Here is an 8,629-nt window from a genome sequence, read left to right as displayed (position 1 = left end):
GTATTTCCGCAGCGGGTTGGATTTTTTAAATCCTTGTTTCTACCGCGTAATGACGTCATGTTCTCGTTATCTGTGCAGGTATCAGTGTGCCTGCACGGGCCAAGTGCTGAATCGCGGCTCGTGGCCACGTTTCCTGCCGGTAATTGTCAGCTGTTTATTTTAGGAGATCAGACGCCCCTGACATGGAAAGCAGACGGACTACCACCACAAAGCGGGGCAGTTAACGGCCAGCGCCCTGTCCCCCGAAGCCCCACTTAAGATCAATTACTGGCACAAGTGAGCGGCGAGGCATGGAAGCGTGCGCGACGGTGGACATCCATCGAGCCCGCCCAGAGAACGCGCTTATTTTGTATATTGTGGAGAGAGCGACCTCCTATAAAAGCCGAGCGGTCTCGGGTTACCGCGGAGCACTTGTAAAGTTCGAATGTAGCACAACTCCCGCAGAGCCAGGTGCAGACTATAAAACTACCATGCTTAATGGACCTTTTCCTGGCCAGGAGTTTGTGAGCTGGCCTGTCCTGGAAACATAGGGTATTACCTGCTTCCCTAACAGCTGATCCCAAACCAGCTATTTGTGGCCTCTGGAGCTCCGACTCTTGTAATGTTATTTGAAACTGAAGCTGATTTAGGATCTGTTTTTTGAGGTGCATAAAACTGCCCTCACTCAGGCATGCATTGGTTTCCTCTCTCAGTCCAGGCTGTGTGAGGGTGGGTGCTTATCAGAGTACAGGGCTTTATGCCGAAAATATGTTAGTTCAACTGATGAAATAAAGAATAAGAATTAGGAGTGTGCTAGGTTGGTTAGCCTGTGAAGGTGCTCTTTTATTGGATGAATGGGTCCCACCGTACAAGGCGATAGGTTCTTACGTCGCCCAGGTTAACTGGCGTGACAGCATGTCATTCTGGGCTAACGACCCTAGCCGGTCAATCAGGCGGCCGCAGGCTGCTGATGACGAAAACAGCTGGCCATTATAAATGGGGAGAAAAGGGGGTACGCAGCAAACAGAATGGGTCTATCGGCGCGTACAGACACCTCATTTACGGTCTATGGCAGGGGAGCCATAATCTGATCCAGGAGTGCTGAGGTGCCTGCTGGATTTTGGTGTGTTTCAGCACTGACGTGCTTCGTTTACGTGATGGATTGGCATTGGTGTCTCTGAAGCCTAGATTGGGTTCTGATTCAAAGAGAAGGACACGGACCCGCGGACTCTGCGGCCCTCATGTGCTCCTGGTCTCGGGTGTATGTAGCGCTACGCCAAAAAACCTGGACCTCACACTGTGAGGGTCTCTGCCTCTATGGCAGAACCCTGCAAGCTCCTTCACATGGTGACACAACCCTTGGTTCAAACAACCAAGTCAAGCGGTCCGTACATTTTCCCCTGTACACTGAAAAATTGAGATGTTTAAAACTGTTCAGACAAAAGTTCAAATATAGGCAGAAATAAAAGTTAATTCTGTGTTGTGATTAGTGTTTTCTTCTCAGTTTGTTGTTTCAGAGAAAGAGCTGGGATTGGCCGGAGCAGTAAGAGACACACCGGGGCTGGGTGTTCGATTGGTCACGTGGCTCAGAGACACACCGGGGCTGGGTGTTCGATTGGTCACGTGGCTCAGAGAGACACCGGGGTTGGGTGTTCGATTGGTCACGTGGCTCAGAGAGACACCGGGGTTGGGTGTTTGATTGGTCACGTGGCTCAGAGACACACCGGGATTGGGTGTTCGATTGGTCACATGGCTCAGAGAGACACCGGGGTTGGGTGTTCAATTGGTCACGTGGCTCAGAGACACACCGGGGTTGGGTGTTCGATTGGTCACGTGGCTCAGAGAGACACCGGGGTTGGGTGTTTGATTGGTCACGTGGCTCAGAGAGACACCGGGGTTGGGTGTTCGATTGGTCACGTGCTCAGAGACACCCCGGGGTTGGGTGTTCGATTGGTCACGTGGCTCAGAGGGAACCCCCTCCCCGTCTCTCGCACCTTGAGCCGCGCGGCGCAGATCAGGCCTGCCGCTCCCGAACGCCCGCGGGCCGCAGAGCCGGAGGTAGCCGTGACGGAGGGCAGGCATTCCTCAGGCCTCCACACCTGGACGCTGTTTCCGCAGGCGCTGCGAGTTTCCGCTGATTTATTGCTCGTTTTCCTCCGCGTCCCTCAATATCCTGGGTGATTTATGAAGGTTTGCTTATCTTTCACGCAAAATTCGATGTTTCTGACTGGCTTCCTTCGCGAAAGCTTCCTGTGTTACTTTTTCTTTCCCGTTTGGAATTCCCAGCGGCGACCGCAACCGTGGCAACTCCCTCCGTTTTCAGGAGCGTTGCACGGCAACGCGTCATTTCAGCCAAGCTCCGGCTTTTGCTCCGTAGGCCACTGGCTGAGCAGTCACTGTGCTGGACGTCTGGCCAGCTGCAGGCACCTGATTGGCCATTAAAGATGCTATAGAGCAGTGAGGTTTGGTATGATGGTGCTCACTGAAGCCCCCCCCCCCGTGGTTAAACGTGTGGGGCCCCGTGGGGCTCCTGGCCCCCGTCGGCCCTGCCACAGGCAGGATTCAGCCCAGGGGCCCTGCCACAGGCAGGATTCAGCTCAGGGGCCCTGGGTAGGCATGCTATATGCCCCTGTGAGGGTGCACAGGCTTATCTAGGGCTTTATTCATGTGTAGGAGCCTGGTGTGTATGTGTGTGTGTGAGCGTGCATGCATGCTTGCGTGTGTTCTTTTACACATTAAAAGAAAGTAAAGGTTGTGTAATTTCCTCATCAGAGACAATGAGGGACTTTATCACATTAAAATCACAGGCCTGGAGTCAGCAGGAAAAACCTTTTAAAAACAGAAACAGCAGGACCAGGAACCCTGGCCTAGTTCTGCCCCAGTTTATTATGGCACATCTGGAACACTGGACTACTGAAAGGCTGCAGCTGTCCCAGACTGCCCCCAGAATGGGGGGGGGGGCGCTATCAGTCATCACCAGATGTTTTATTTACTTTTTTGTTTTTATATTTAATTATCTTTGGAAACTTTTCCACTTTTTCTTTGCTTTTCGGATTGGATGTTTTTTTTCCCTCTCTCTCTCTCTCTCTCTCTCTCTCTCTCAAAATGCCTCCGTTCCACCAGTATCCTTTTGGTCTGATTGAACTCAGCTGAAACAACTTGGCTGCTCTGTAATCTATCAATATCATCAAACTGATGTACCAGTATTTAATTGTTCACACCCAACCTCAGTGACATAGCCACTCAGCAAGCCAACTGGGAGGGTGGGTTCTGGAACCCAAGCCAGCACACTAGTCTTTACCCACAATCCCTTAGCACTGGATTACCATGTGGTTCAGTGTGTGATTACCCACTATCCCTCAGCACTAGATTACTGTGTGGTTGAGTGTGTGATTACCCACAACGCCTCAGCACTAGATTAGCATATGACTGAGTTTGGCTGCTTTTGCAGTACGGACATGGACACACAGTTTATCAGCCAGCCAGTTAGTATGTTAACTTGTCGGTCAGTTGGTATGATTGTCTATAAGCCAGTCAGTTAGCTTATTAGTGTGTCAGTCAGTCAGCTGGTATGTTTGTGAGTCAGTGAGTGAGGGACTCCTCCATTTTCCACCAGTCTCTGTGAGGAAGAGGAGGCAGACAGCCCGCTGAAGACGTGTGAGCGCAGGGCAGTGATTGACAGGCCGAGCCGCTCTATGCTGGTGATTTTATTAAAGGCTGATCTGCCACCCGAAGCCCCTCCGCCTGACTTCACACTCGCTGCATCTGCTCCTCGTTTCAGGCTCATTCCACTGCTACATCGCGCAGCCTGTTTGCACCGCTACACGGCCTAATCACAGCCAGCTGGATCAGTACCGCGGACCGGGGCACCCTGAACTCAGTAACACGACCAGAAATCTGGCCCAAACTGCACTCTATAACAAGCGCCCTGGGCCAGGGGTACCCCAACCTGAACTATACAACCAGGGTTCTGGACCAGGGGGTACCCCAAACTTAATAACACGACCAGAGCTCTGGCCCAAACTGCACTCTATAACAAGCGCTCTGGGCCAGGGGTACCCCAACCTGAACTATACAACCAGGGTTCTGGACCAGGGGGTACCCCAAACTTAATAACACGACCAGAACTCTGGCCCAAACTGAACTGTATAACAAGCATTCTAGGCCTGGGCTCCCCACACTGATCTATTCTACCAAGACTCTGGTCCAGGGGTACCCCAACCTGAACTATACAACCAGGGTTCTGGACCAGGGGTACCCCAAACTCAATAACACGACCAGTGCTCTGGACCACTGGCCTCCCAAACTGGGCCGAACTGGGCAGTACTCTGAACCCGAAATATCTCAGAAACTGAGTCATGTGACCCGTGATGTGGACCGCTGACCGTGATTGGATGAAGTGCCGGGTAGTTTCATCCGCATGTGGTGCGATGTGTAAGCAGTGCTGTCGGATGCATGCGAGAGGTCTTATTTTCACTCTGCCCGGGGACACTCTCAGTGCTCGCTTTATTGAAGACTTCTGGGCCAACATGTGTCTTTATGTTCAGTGTCAGCAAACTGACCGGGAGAAATATCTACTGAAGTACAGCTTCATTGTCAACAGTAAGACTGGTGATGGCGTGTGTGCATGTGCGTGTGCGCGGATGTGTGCGTGTGTGTGTGTGCTTGTGTATGTGCCTGTGTGCGAGCATGTGTATGTTTGTGTGTGTGTGTGTGCATCTGTGTATGCGTGTGCGCATACGCGTGTGCGTGTGTGAGTGCACGTGCGTGTTTGGTATGCGTTTCACCAAAGCCATTATTTTTAGTGAGCTCATTAAGAAAGCAGTGATGTTTTGGGGGGAGTGTGTAATTATGTCCGAGGCGGGCTCAAAGCTGGGATTCATGAAACACCCCCCCTTCCCCTCCCCTCCCCTCCCCTCAGGTTCTTCTGTTCTCTCTTTCCACAATTCAATAAGTCACAACATTTCAACCTTTTCTTTCAAGAGCGAGCCTATTTGATTTTGCTCCGGCCCCCCTTCGACACCGCAGTGGGGTAGGGTTACATTACGCACTGCAGGACTGAAGTTACACGGAGGCTGGAGGTGTTTGGCAGGACACGCAGTCTTCAAAGCCTCACATCTGTCACTCACAACAAGACTGACCAGCCAGGGAATCCCTGGGGTCAGAGGTCAGCGCAGGACCTAAAACACAAAAAGCAAAGAGACCTGCTTCTCCCTTTCATCTCTCTGTACAGAAGAAGAGACAAAGATGATAACGCTCAAAAAGAAAGAGAAGAAGAAAGAGAGGTGAAAGAGAGAGGAGATGAAACAGAGTCAATGGGGGAGAGAGGGGAGAGAGAAAGGAGAAAAACGGAGAGGCAAAGGAGGAGAGAAGTGAGAGGACGGGGGGGAAACGAACGGGAGGATTTGAAGGGGTTTATGGCGGAAATGGCGCTGAAGGACATCGGCAGAGAGCCGCCGAAGGCGCCGGCAGCTGTGTCACATCGACAGCGCAGTAAAACTGTTTAACGCACCGGGATGCTGCGGTCTTATCACAGTCACCCTGCGCCTTGCATAAACGATGAGCAGAGGAAACAAGCCTTCCTCTCTCCCTTCTCTCTCTCTCTCTCTCTCTCCCCCCCTTTCCCTCTCTTCTCTCCTCCCTGTCTCACTCTCTCTCTCCCCTTTCCCTCTCTTCTCTCCTCTCTGTCTCACTCTCTCTCTCCCCTTTCCCTCTCTTCTCTCCTGTCTGTCTCTGCACAGGAGTATGTAGAGGGGGAGGGGTATGCTCAGTAACGATGAGCGGAGGACACAAGCCTTCCTCTCTCCCTTCTTTTCTTCTCTCTGTTCCCCCTTTCCCTCTCTTTTCTTTGCTCTCTCTCTGCGCAGGGGTATGTACAGGGGAAGGGTGCACTCGGTAACAATGAGCAAAGGACACAAGCCTTCCTCTCTCCGTTCTCTCCCTCTCTGTTCCCCCTCTCCCTCTCTCTCTCTCCCCTTTCTCTCTCTTCTCTCCTCTCTGTCTCTGCACAGGGGTATGTAGAGGGGGAGGGGTACACTCAGTAACGATGAGCAAAGGACACAAGCCTTCCTCTCTCCCTTCTCTCTCTCTCTTCCCCCTTTCCCTCTCTTCTCTCCTCTCTGTCTCTGCACAGGGGTATGTACAGGGGGAGGGGTACGCTCAGTAACGATGAGCTTTGACAGAAAGCCTGCTGCTGTGTTTTCTGGGGGTGGGGTGTGGGGGGTGGGGGGGTTGGTGCCAGTGTCAGACGTTTCAAATAAAGGGAATTGGCTGCATGCCGCATGCCTGCCCAAATGCAAACCAGACCCTCGCCGCCATCCCGTACTGGAGGGGTTGCGCCGGTCACCCCGGGAGTGGAGACACGAAAGCTCGCTCCCCTCCCCCTCCCCCTCCCCCGAGTCGCTTTGTCTGCTGCTGACCACACGAAAAGGGCCACGGAAAGGGGAGGGGGGGGGCAGCGCAGGGGTGAGGGGGACACGGCTGGCTGCTGGCAACCGTCAGCTGGAAAGGGCTTGCATCATCGCAAACGCTTTCTGTCGCTGATCACTGAGATGGGTATGGCACTGGTGATTATGATCGTTCCGATGTTGAATATAATTATGCCCTCCCATTGGCTGGCTCATGGAGGCTGTGGGTCATGTGATTGGTTCAGCAGTCAGGGTCTTTCTTACACAAAGAAGTTAAAATGGCAGTGAAAGTGGCCATGAACTGAGCCTGTTGTAAGATTTTCTTTATTTGACATTTTAAAGATTCATATTTGTCCTGTGCTATTTACAGACACAGTGAGAATATATACTGACACATAGTGGAGGTATACTGAGATAGGAAGAGGTGTAGCACAGTGGTGACTGGCAATCAGGATACTGAACGTTTGTGTACTGACCGGGAGGGTGTGTGTCAACACTGGAGGTGTACTGACACAGTAAGGGGTGTATACATGGAGGTGTACTGACAGTAGGGTGTACTAACACTGGGTGTACTGACACAGTAGGTTACTACACGGAGGTATATGACGTGGCGGTGTACGAGGGTGTACTGACACAGTAAGGGGGTGTACTAACACAGTAAGGGGGTGTACTAACAAATGGAGGGAGTGTACTGACACAGTAAGGGGGTGTACTAACACAGGGAGGGAGTATACTGACACAGTGAGACGGTGTACAGAGAGGGGGTGTAGTGACATGGAGAGGGTACGCTTGCTGTTCTCAAACCTGTCAGTAGAACACGAAGATGGAATGGCTGAAAACGTGGACATCTGTAAGCTGTTAGGGTGCAGCTCCAGGTCTCTGTGCTCCCCTGTCTCCCCTCTCTCCCCCCCCCCCCCCCACCCAGGACTGCTCTCCTTGTTTCACTCCCCTTTTTTGTCTTCTCTTTCTTCCCTTTCCCAAACACAGGGAACAGCGAGCTCATATGACACTATTTATTTACGTATGTGATCTAAGCTCCATTTCTTTTATATGTTTTCACTGGGCAGTACGTACGTATGGTTGCCTTGATTAGCACTAGATGCCATGTGTACAGTACTTAAGGCTTAATACACAATATCACTCAGTCGCGTGCTGGCTGAGTCTAATAAGCTTTGCATTAAATAGCTGTGTGTGTCAGTCCACTGCGTTCCTGTACCAGGTCATTGTCCTGGTTACTGCCACTTTTGCCATCAGAGCCTGGAAAGTTATTTTGGGAAAAGGGGCCTATTGGAGCCTGCCGGGTGTCTCATCCTGATAAGACTATTCCAGTGTGTCGATTGGGCTTCACGGTCTGGGAGAGGAATCTCGACCCGCCCCAGGATGGAGAGATTTTGGGCAGTCTTACGAGTGTCTCATTGTTCACCAGTGACCCGCACTAGTCAGCCAGATGTCCAAACAAAAAAACCAATTAGCCAATCCAACCAGAAAATAGCTAGAAATACGAACAAAGATCTGCTTGCCAAATAAATACATGCAAGAAAATGCATGTGTGTCAGTGTGTGGCTCACTCTCTCTTTTTTTTCTATCACTCTCTCTCTGTTTCTTGTTTCTTTGTTCCTCTCGCTCCTTTCTCCCCTCTTTCTTTCTCTCTCTCTCTTTCTCTCTTGCTCTGTCTCTCTTTTTCTCTCTTTTCTGCCCTCTCTCTCTCTCTCTCTCTGTGTCTGTCTCTTTTTCTTTTTGTCTGTCTTTCTTTTCTCCCCTCATTCTTTCTTACTCTCTCTTTCTCGTTCCCCTCATGCTCTGTCTCTCTTTTTCTTTCTTTGTCTCTCTCTGTTCTCAGGAGGTGGTCTGTTTACAGGACATGGTCCCCTCCGGGCCCCAGGATTTAGGGTTTGGGGTAGTTATTCGGTCTCTTCCCCCCAAGCTGCCTTTGTGAGCCCTTCCTTCAGGAATGCAGTCTGGCCACCCAGCACCCCCCACCTCCTAACCTCCCAAAATCCCCCATGCCCGTTTGTAACTATAACGACAGAAAAGACAAGGGCCAGATGTGGGCCATGTCAGTATCACAGGCCAGTCACATTCCAATTAAATTCAGTTTATAAACCGAAAAATTCATCCCAATGACATTCTATGAGGATTTTTAAATTAACTAATTGAATTTTAGTTAATTTCCTGAACTGACTGAATTGAATCAGTGTTCCTGATCCTGATAATTGACAGGTCATGCAGCATCCAGAACGCTG

Source organism: Anguilla rostrata, chromosome 14 (assembly GCF_018555375.3).
Source record: "Anguilla rostrata isolate EN2019 chromosome 14, ASM1855537v3, whole genome shotgun sequence".
Lineage (NCBI taxonomy): Eukaryota > Metazoa > Chordata > Actinopteri > Anguilliformes > Anguillidae > Anguilla > Anguilla rostrata.
Note: the sequence above shows the minus strand (reverse complement) of the source record.